Raw genomic sequence first — 8,996 nt, forward strand, 5'->3', positions numbered from 1 at the left:
AGTAACTGTAAGCAGGATCAATGAAAGATCAAGTGGAGCATACAAGACAGCAAACTGTGCAAATGCAAATCTATATATCTATTTACCTTTTGCAATAAATAATGAGAGCATGAAATAACAAGATAAAGAGTCCTTAAAGTGAGACACCTTTGTATGATATTTTCAGGACTAGGAGTTTGAAGGGATTTGTTTTGTGGCAGCAGAACATTGCAATACATCATAAGTTTTAAAACTTTGTATAGAATACGATAAGAAATACATATAAAATAAATGAAATAATTATTGCAGAATGGCGGCAAAATATTGTGAGTTAGTGGGCTTGAGGTCAGGATTCTGATGGCAGGGAGGAAGAAGTTGTTCCTGAAAAGTTGGGTGTGTGTTTTCTGGCTCCTGTGGCTCCTGTACCTCCTCCTTGAAAGTCAGGCAGTATCTATGTTGGGAAAATGAACAGTGGACCAACAGCAGACTGTAAGCAGAAACTCATCCAATCCACTGGCAACAAGTATCCTGCTCATGGACTTTATCTCTTGGCCTGAGGACCAAGTTAAACTATTTTACCACAGTGAGATATTCCTGCATCAACGCCGTGTTGATTGGCGCCTGTGGTATTTAAAACTGTCTCCCTTAAATAGTGAACTTCCTCTGCCCTCTACAATAGAACATGGAGGATTGAATACGGGGTGGAAAAAATACTCCAAGGGACAAAAGATGCTGTGATCAGCACCAACAGACTTTAAGTGTCGGCTGAAGTCATCATCTGCAGAGGGAAATGGACAGTCGACGTTTCGGATGAGACAGACCCTTGATCTCGAGGTTTCAACTCTGTCCTGAAGGAGTTTTTAAATTGAGATTATGATTCCTGGATGTAGATATTAAGGGAGGAAATATCGCCTTGGGTCTGAAAGTTGGAAAAAATATCCGCTGAATGTTTCTTTCGGGTTCTTCTCCCCTGCGAGTGGGAGTGGTTGGGTGGCGCGGAATATACCCCTCAACTACGGTTGTGTTATAGAAGATGAACTAGCAGAGTGCCACGTGAGTGACTAAAATTTTAAAACTACAGAATGAAATAGTCATGAATTCAGAGTTATTGAATGGTTTGTCATAAATAATTTTATCAAGTGTATTTTGTTTGGAAAAAAGGGATGGGAAAAGGTAAGTAGCCGCCGAGACCCTTCAGCAGGGCCCCCAGCATTTCAGTAACCATACAAGGGAGTGGTTCTAGAAGCAACGAGACATACGAAGTGAACCGTCGGTTGTTAATACACGCACTCAGTACTGGAAGACTGCACAGGACTTGCAGAAAATTCTAACGGGGGATTCTCTGTTTTTAGATTAGAAATCAGGGGAGAGCGCGAACGCAGTCCCCCACTACCACAAATTTTGCAGTCGAGTATCCCGCATTTGGGGACATCGCAGGCGTCAGCACACCCGAAGTGCAATGGGATAGCCTCGTCCTGGGAGAACCGCCTTAATGATCACGGTCTCTCCCCTGCCAGGTAAGTATGCTTTTTCTTCTCTGCCATCCGCATGCATGCTTAACCCACACCCCTCAATAATCAGGCGAACAAATCTGTTAAAGATCTATTTCCTACTATTCCACGTGCTCCTCCTAGACTACCGTTACCAGAAATGCCGCAAATCTAGATTATTTGATTAGCTGCTGTAGTTTACTGGTGAGAAATCCCAGACCTGAATCTGCATGTTTTCTAAAAAAGGAAATGTGCACCACGATTGGTTTTCAGCGACTGGTCGTTGCCGAACCCGACCGCACGGTGTCAGTGTTTTCCTTGAGGAAATGCAGGGAGCTTCCTGAGGCCCACAGGGTGAATGAAAAGGCGGCCCCATCCCCAGCCCCGCAGACCGGGATTGCGCTGGAAAGGGTGCAGGGCAGATTAGCCAGGATGTCGCAGGGGGGGTCAGCTTTTCACTTATGAGGGGAGACTGAACACAGGACAGCACCCGAACGGATCTTTCGGCTCAAAATGCCTGTGCACAGACATCCCACCCTGCAAAAAACGCTCACCCCTCACCCCCCCACCAGTGGCGGCGCCAGAGATTTTTGCTTGCTGGTGCTACGGAGGGGCTGAATTAGTCATTGATGGTGCTGAGGGATGCACTGTATGGTAATACGTATTCGCAAGGCCAGACGCGTGGCGTTAAAAAGTCAGTTTCAAGCATTATGTGCCTACTATAAATGCCTCTGTATATTCACAAGCAACAGCAACTTATAGATCTAATATAGAACTGAACAGTTACAGTGTCAACGGCATCGGAGGCAACCTGGGCTACATGGAGCAGAAACAAAAAAAACAAACAGAGCATCCGAGCAACAGCGGACAACGTGAATCACGCACCAATCCCGCAATCAGCATCAAATGTGTGCTTTTCAACTGAAAGACACAAAATGAACCCACTGCTATTCGCATTACATAGACAGCAATGCCAAAAGATACATTGTTATGCAAGTCAAATAGGGCAAACAACAGATGCAAGGCTTTACCAGGAGTTGGACAAATCGTACTCTGACCATGCAATACCTCAATTAATTTGGCTATTGAATTTAAAACAAAAATCAACAGAATCACCCTTGGAAGTGTAAGCAAAACCAGTAGGCTTAATAGCAGTAAATGTAGTATTTTAGGGTTTGCAGGAAACATAAGGACTATGGGGTAGAAAATAACAATAATAATCAGAATTAACCTTGGCCCAAATTTTTAAAAAATCAACTGCACTCACCATTAATGTTTTCAGAGAAGCACAATCTGTCTGTTGTTGTGATTGGTGGCGAAGGCATCAATGATTTTCTGGATGTCAAGTGCTTTGGTCCTCTGGCTGTTTATGGTCAACAGAGCCAAGTTGCTGTTCCGAGCATCAACGCTGCTATTCCTTAAGTAGTTTTTGACACGTCTGAGGCAAGAGAAACTCCGTTCGCATGAGGCAGGCAGATGTAATAGGAAGAGTCAGTAATATGCAGATCAGTTTGCATAATTCTACAAATGCATCGCGGTAGGGTCTCGTTAGAGCTAGAAATTCCACTGTGTCATTCACTGTCTGTCCTTGCTTTTGTTTTGTTTCCAGCAGACGCTGAACCTGATGTAGCTCTGCAGTCAGGTTCACTCAGTCACTGCATAGTATTCGGCAATTGGCCAATGACAATTCCTGTTGAGGAAGAACTTGTGTTTGGGACTGAATGGTGAGACTCCAGTCAGAACACCCCCAGTCTCAATTAAGAACTGTCTTTTCATTTCAGTCAGAAGTCTGTCTATAACAGGATAGAAACAGTGGTTGCCAAGGTCATCAGAGGATGTGTCAGGTGTGCGTTCAGTTTGGGCCTCAACAACAAAATCATGTAGGCGGCGGGGTGGCTGGGCCTGTCTCCTTTCATGTGGTCTGCTCTGCATACCGGCCTTGTCGCACAGGTCCCTAGCTCTTGCCTGAATTTCACCCCATGATTCCTCTCCCCGTTTTGCTGAGAGTGCATCGATGACAGACTGAACCAAGTCCACAGCGGATGAAAGTTCCAAACTGGGAGATCGTAGCTGGGCTGACATGAACTTGGTGACTGAGAATAAATCCTCAAACAGAGTGAGAAGTAAAGCAAACTGCTCATCAATCAGTCCATTTACAGCTCTGACCTCCGTTTTCCTCCGTGCATTTGCTTGACGCATAATATCCTGTAGTGTAGATAGAATGGCAGGGAGTGATTTCCTTATAGCCCACAAAGCTGTATACTGCCACGCCCAGCGTGTATCTGATAATTTCTTCAATTCCACGGGCTGTGCAGATGATTCCAGTTCTCCTGGTTTCTTCATGAAAAGATCATGGGCAACAGAGTTGAAAATAAGTTGTAAAGCAGCTGCACAGTTTCAAAAAACTCACCCGCTTGTGGTACATTGCTCACAACATCCACTAAAACAAGGTTAAGTCTGTGAGCATGGCAGTGTATATATAATGCCTGCGGGACCTCTTTCCTGAACCTCTCTTGTACCTCGTTATTGCACCCGGACATCACTGTCATAACACTGACCTATGTAGGTGTTCTTATCAATAACACACTGGGCGTGTGTCTGTTCAATGCTTTTAAGAAGCGACTCTGCACCCAACCTTTCTGCTGGAGTGAAGTGCAAGAATTCTTCAAACACTGTTTCGTTATTCAGATACCGCACTACCACTGATATTTGCTCCTTTTTGCTCAAGTCTTTACTTTCATCCACCATGATGGGAAAATATCCAGCCTCCTTGATTTCTGCACTTACTTGACGTCTGACCGTATCCGCCATAATACCCATAATTTCATTTTGGATATCGTGATGGGTGGATCTTGCATTTTCAGGATTGTCCTCTATTTTTTTTAGCTACAGTCTTATCAAACTTCCCAATTACACTGAGAAACTGAACAAAGTTTCCCCTATTGCCAGATCCATCATTCTCCCGGTGTCCTCGCTGGGCAATGCCTTGGCACGCAGTATAGCGTAGAGACACAACCACTGCTCTCATTTTCTCACAATTTTCTTGGACAATCTTTGCATGTCCTTTGTCTAGCATATTTCCCAATCTTGAACCGTCTTGTTTCTCAATCTGAATTCAGCCCATGCCTCCATAGCAAACTTATGAGCTGCACTTACATGGTGGGTTTTGAAAGCTGTTGTAGCTTTCCGCCAGTTGCGGTAACCGGTGACAGTGAAGGTAGACTCAGAATGGAACCCATGTCCTCCACACAGGAAATGCCTGCATGCGAAGCAGAATGTAGCATCTTCTGTGATTGAATATTCCAGCCAGGAGTACAGGTCAAACCAGCCACAAATAAAACTCCTTTGCTGATTGCCAAACTGCTGCGTGCAGTGAAGGGTACTTTTTCAATGCTAGCCCACAGGGTCCTTCCTCAGGCTGCTGGCTAACATCGCTAACTGTATTCCCACTCGCACTAAGAGCAGCTACATCCACGTCCTCTTCCGAATCCCGCTCCAGTTCTTGTTCCTCTACTTCGCCCTCATACTCCTTCGATGAACTGCTGTCGTCCTCATCCCCACTTACTTCTTTCTGCATGTCACTTTCAATTAAGACAGGCTCAGGCTGAGACACCACTGATTCCTCTGGATGAGGTCATTTTCTGACCAAAAATTGATACATTTTTCCACACCAGCCAAAATAATGCACGTGCCAGGCCCACGCTCGCTTGTAAAAGCACAATGTGTGTGTGTGTGGGGCATCCGTTAGTCTCGTGAGAACATGGATCTGCGCCTGGATGTATACAATCAATCTCTCTCGTGAGTGAGAGTGAGTGACGTCACCTTAAGTGATCTTAGATCAGCTTAACTGATCTGAGGACAGCAACGGCAAGACATTGACAACGAACGAATAAGCAGAAGTGTAGAGTGGATCTGACAGAGTTTATAACTTTATCGCTGTGTGGTTGCTATGGTAATTGGGGGCGCTGTTTCACTAGATCAGCTGGAGAAACAAGCTGTATTCAAAAGTATACAGAGAAAGCAAAGCAGCTGCAGTTAATTTCTTGGTGGTGCTATTGCAATTTCTGCTGGGGCTATAGCCCCAGCTAGCACCACTTTAGCGCCGACCCTGCACCCCCCGCAACCCCATATCTCCCCCCCACGGTGTATGTAATACTTTGTTTAGTGATTTTGTCTAATCTGTAAACCAAGTTGGGTACATGCAGAAATGTGACATTAATTTATGTACTTATATTATCATGATTATTCCATTACAGTTTTAAGCAAGTCTATAGAGAGCTTGGCCTCATCACGTAGGACATCAAGAGAGTAGCTCCTTAGCAGCCAGACAGTTAGTTTAAATAATGTCAGCTATGCTAATGAACGAATGACACCTGTTAAACTCACCTCAACTTGTCTTTTACATTTTAACCCACCATGGGCAATAGAAAAGTCACTCTTGCAAACAGTGCAGCGAGCAACACTGTCATTGTTTTTGAGGTCGACTGTAAAGCCCACCCACGGAGAAAACTGATAGGTCTACTTAGCAGGGGTCCCCAACCATTTTTTAAACGGAGATCAGTTTAATATTGACAATATTTTTGACGACGGGGGGGGCGTGGTGAGTGTGGGGTGGGGTAGGTGCGTGTTAATCACGACCGAAATATAAGTGATAGGTCAACTATAGGTCACTTATAAGTGGCTAATACACTCAACTTTGTTTCTAAAAGGGTGTATGTAACGAATTTAATATTAAACACACAGCGCATATTTTCGTCGCATGAATATAGTGATAAGTCAATAAGTCAATAGCATCATAACATTTTAAGTAACGGTTCGATACTAAATACACAGCGCATATTTTCCTCGTATGGACATATAAAATCATTGCAACTTTTCAGCCCACCATCACTTGCAAGCTCGAGGAGTTGATCTTCTTCCCACGCTGACATGGATGACGCGTGCGTAATGACCTCGCATGCATTCAAGTTCAACAGAGGGAATGAGGGAAGGTACAGCTGACTCATATCGCCAAATCATATCGTTTTCTCGGTGGTTGGGGACCACTCTTAGCACGAGGAGACCAATCAGGATGCTCGCTCTCCCTCTGCCTGTCATGGTCCCTTCTGGCAAACCCCTACCTTGCCATTTGCCTCAAGAATTGGGCCTCAATCACCTCATTTAGATTCCAATCATTCCCAGGTTCCACTAACTACACGCACCTGCTTCCCATCAGAAACGGCAGGATAAAAACCCTGTGACCACAGCAAGAAGCCACCAGTTCGTTGGTCGACCCTTGTGAGAGTAAACCTTGTTTCTTATTCCTGAGAACTGTTAGCTCTAAGCTTTGCATCGTCTCCTGGATATCGGCTCCCCGTTCGCAGTGGTGCTACGCCTAACGACTCTGCCTCAGCATCTGTGTCCTGTACTTGCATTCGTCCCCAGCCACGTCCTTGCAACACTCCCTCTCCCTCTCAAAAAAACCGATTTCCGGGATATTGTATATAATTTCTGGGCGTCAGGGAGCCGCAATCAATATGCGGGAGACTCCCGGAACTTCCGGGAGAGTTCGGATGTCTGTGCACAAAACGTTATGCCAAATTAAATTAAATCCCTTCTCCACACGATCCCTATCTCTTCATACCCGGTCATGTTCTTATTTAAAACGCTCTTAAACTGCACCAGATCTGCTTCCCCCACCACGACAAGCAGCTCGTTCCGGGGAAAACCACCAGCCTCTGTGTGAAAGAAAATCTCCTTTAAACTAACTCCCTCATCATAAAAATGCAAATATTTGATATTTCTATTCGGAGGAAATCTCTTAACGTCTTCTATAAGTGTTTCTCATCAATTTTCAAGCTGTTGGGTTTTGCCTCCATCTCCCGACAACTGAGAGAAATCCAGTGACGGGTCAGTTTAGATCTGTTTTCTTTGGGAGGGTAATGGTGATCATAAATGGGAGAGAGAGGCCCAGGTAGCATGGACAAGGTCATTGTTTACCCAGTGGACAGTCGAGTTCAAACCAGAGTTTACAAACGAGGGTTAGTGGGGCCTGAGAGTGAACTTCATCCCCCAGAGGGTGGTTGGAATCTGGAAACTTGTTGTCTGAGAGGGTGGTGCAGTTGAAAGTTCAAAGTAAGATTTATTATCAGAGTACATACAAGTCACCACATAGACACCCCGAGATACTCAGCAAATGTATAAAATAGTAACTGTAAGCAGGATCAATGAAAGATCAAGTGGAGCATACAAGACAGCAAACTGTGCAAATGCAAATCTATATATCTATTTACCTTTTGCAATAAATAATGAGAGCATGAAATAACAAGATAAAGAGTCCTTAAAGTGAGACACCTTTGTATGATATTTTCAGGACTAGGAGTTTGAAGGGATTTGTTTTGTGGCAGCAGAACATTGCAATACATCATAAGTTTTAAAACTTTGTATAGAAATACGATAAGAAATACATATAAAATAAATGAAATAATTATTGCAGAATGGCGGCAAAATATTGTGAGTTAGTGGGCTTGAGGTCAGAATTCTGATGGCAGGGAGGAAGAAGTTGTTCCTGAAAAGTTGGGTGTGTGTTTTCTGGCTCCTGTGGCTCCTGTACCTCCTCCTTGAAAGTCAGGCAGTATCTATGTTGGGAAAATGAACAGTGGACCAACAGCAGACTGTAAGCAGAAACTCATCCAATCCACTGGCAACAAGTATCCTGCTCATGGACTTTATCTCTTGGCCTGAGGACCAAGTTAAACTATTTTACCACAGTGAGATATTCCTGCATCAACGCCGTGTTGATTGGCGCCTGTGGTATTTAAAACTGTCTCCCTTAAATAGTGAACTTCCTCTGCCCTCTACAATAGAACATGGAGGATTGAATACGGGGTGGAAAAAATACTCCAAGGGACAAAAGATGCTGTGATCAGCACCAACAGACTTTAAGTGTCGGCTGAAGTCATCATCTGCAGAGGGAAATGGACAGTCGACGTTTCGGATGAGACAGACCCTTGATCTCGAGGTTTCAACTCTGTCCTGAAGGAGTTTTTAAATTGAGATTATGATTCCTGGATGTAGATATTAAGGGAGGAAATATCGCCTTGGGTCTGAAAGTTGGAAAAAATATCCGCTGAATGTTTCTTTCGGGTTCTTCTCCCCTGCGAGTGGGAGTGGTTGGGTGGCGCGGAATATACCCCTCAACTACGGTTGTGTTATAGAAGATGAACTAGCAGAGTGCCACGTGAGTGACTAAAATTTTAAAACTACAGAATGAAATAGTCATGAATTCAGAGTTATTGAATGGTTTGTCATAAATAATTTTATCAAGTGTATTTTGTTTGGAAAAAAGGGATGGGAAAAGGTAAGTAGCCGCCGAGACCCTTCAGCAGGGCCCCCAGCATTTCAGTAAGCATACAAGGGAGTGGTTCTAGAAGCAGCGAGACATACGAAGTGAACCGTCGGTTGTTAATACACGCACTCAGTACTGGAAGACTGCACAGGACTTGCAGAAAATTCTAACGAGGGATTCTCTGTTTTTAGATTAGAAAT

At 44.2% G+C, this 8,996-nt stretch overlaps 1 non-coding gene across 1 annotated transcript; it reads right to left on the minus strand.

The window, feature by feature from the left end:
• Nucleotides 1–1,340: 1,340 nt before the first annotated feature.
• LOC134347366 (U1 spliceosomal RNA) lies at nt 1,341–1,504 on the minus strand. The gene has a single exon (XR_010018122.1). It is a non-coding gene; the product is annotated as a U1 spliceosomal RNA (small nuclear RNA).
• Nucleotides 1,505–8,996: the final 7,492 nt, after the last annotated feature.

Source organism: Mobula hypostoma, chromosome 5, assembly GCF_963921235.1.
Source record: "Mobula hypostoma chromosome 5, sMobHyp1.1, whole genome shotgun sequence".
Classification (NCBI taxonomy): domain Eukaryota; kingdom Metazoa; phylum Chordata; class Chondrichthyes; order Myliobatiformes; family Myliobatidae; genus Mobula; species Mobula hypostoma.